Consider the following 2,332-nt stretch of genomic DNA (forward strand, 5'->3'; position numbering starts at 1 on the left):
TCAGGATGAGGGTAAGGGGAGACAGGGGGACCCAGAAATCTTCCAAATCTTCCTAGAACCTGGAGAACAGATGGATACTGCCAGACCTTACAGCCATGACCTGCTCCCCACTGCCCCCCCAACATAATTACTATTCATAGGGCACAGCTGGGTGATTAATGATCTGATTAATAATTACTCAGGCTAATAAAATAATTAATTAATTTGGCAAGCCATTATTTATCTGTTCATCTTCAGCCTGAAACGCTGCAACCAGGAGTTTGGGAATCTCCCCTCCAGGCCCTTTCAGAAATACTCTCATTAAGGGGAGAAGGAGGGAGGGCCAGTGGGTGGGGGAGGGGCTTTGTCATCCAGAGACTTCTCCCAGGTGAAGAGGACAGGGCCTGAAGGCGGAGAACTCCAACCCAAGGACCTAGGCCACAAGCCAGGGCCACCTCTGTGCTCACCTGGGAAGGGAGCTAAGAGGCTGTGTGCATGTTGGGGTGGGAGAGCTTACTCCACCCCCCCCATACATGCACCCAGGTTTGGGGAATTCTTGAATGTGTTCTCTCCAGCAAATGATTGATGACACCATTTTCAACAAATGATCTTTATCTCGCCTCTTGTCTCCCAAATTTATGATTTTGCCCCCAAGCCCCAGGCTAGAGTCTAGATGAATTCTGGGGAGGGGGGAATGGGCTAATTTGGGGTGAGGCCCAAGATGCAGTAGGGATGCCTCTCCCTAGTGTCTGTTTCTGGTCTCTGCACTGGACTTAAGATTTGGGTCCCCAGAACCCAATCTGAGCAGCCCCTCCCAGGAGGAAAGGCCTCAAGTAGTAAGCAGAAACATGGGGCAGCTGATCTCCTGGAAAGTGTGGAAGGTTTTTTTGGGTGGGGAGGAGGGAGACAGCAGCCTACCCCAGTATGGGAGGTAGAAGATGCTAGCTTATCCTGTTGGATTTTAAAACAGGCAGAGACATCTCTGTCATATTCTAGGCCGCTGGTTGGATCTGAGTCAGAGCTTGCCACATCTGGGGTGCTCATGTAATAACTCTTTAATCTTAGCCACTCAAAAGAGTCAGATCTGGGAAATTGAGGTTTGAAGCCAGTCAGGGCAGAAGAGCTAGAGAGACTCTATCTACAAATTAACCAACAAAAAGCCAGATGCAAGTGGTCAGAGCACCAGCATAGCAAATGTGAGGTCCTGAGTTCAAACCTCAGTACCACAATAAATAAATAAAGGGGCTGGGAAGGTGGCAGAGTAGTGGTAGAGCGCTTGCCTTGCATGCATGAGGCCCTGGGTTTGATTCCTCAGCACCACATAAGCAGAAAAAGCTCTGTCTCAAGTGGTAGAGGGCTAGCCTTGAGCTGAAGAGCTGAGGGACAGTGCTCCAGGCCCAGAGTTCAGGCCCCACAACTGACAAAAAGAATTTAAAAATTAAAAAATGAATAAAAATAGCCTCATGCAGAAGCACTGAGAGCCTGATGTAACTGTGAGTAGGCCCAGGAGATGGCCTGGTAAGACCCAGACTCAGGCTTGGCCAAATCCCAAAGGACCTAAGTGGGTGGAGCAGTGTGGATCCTTTCCTACTTGTTACGGAGGACTGAGGGAGGGGGTATTAGGAGGGTGACCTTCACTGGTTTATGTCTTAGGTGGTTCTAAGTGAGGTGTGGTGATTCATGCTGGCAACCTGTAATCACAGCTCTTGGGAGACTGAGGCAGGGGAATGGACTATGAGACCAGCTTGAGCTACAAGGTGAGACACTGTCAGCAAAAGAAAAGAAAAAAGACAGACAGACAGACAAGCATCAGTGGCTCACATCGGTAATCCTAGCTACTCAGAGGCTGAGGATATGAGCATCACAGTTTGAAATCAGCCAGTGAGGGGAAAAAAAAAAGAAGTGGAGCTGTGTGGTTCAAGTGGTAGAGGGCCAGCCTGGAGCACAAAAGCTCAGGGACAGGGGCTGGGAAAGTGGCTCAGTGGTAGAGTGCTTGCCTTGCATGCATGAGGCCCTGGGTTCGATTCCTCAGCACCATAAGCAGAAAAAGCCAGAAGTGGCGCTGTGGCTCAAGTGGTAGAGCGCTAGCCTTGAGCTGAAGAGCTGAGGGACAGCGCCCAGGCCCCAGGACTGGCAAAAAAAAAAAAAAAGCTCAGGGACAGAACCTAGGCCCTGAGTTCAAGGCCACATAAACACTAACACACACAAAGTTCTATTAAATGAAGTGGGGAGGAAACGAATGGTCAAGGGCACCTCTGGGCATTCAGGCCGAGAAAATCTAATATTGTCAGGTGGGGACCAAGTGATGCCCAGGCCAGGGAGCCATCATATTAGATCTCAAGCCTCCCCAGGT

This window comes from Dipodomys ordii, unplaced genomic scaffold, assembly GCF_000151885.1.
Source record: "Dipodomys ordii isolate 6190 unplaced genomic scaffold, Dord_2.0 Scaffold155, whole genome shotgun sequence".
NCBI classification, from domain to species: Eukaryota; Metazoa; Chordata; class Mammalia; order Rodentia; family Heteromyidae; genus Dipodomys; species Dipodomys ordii.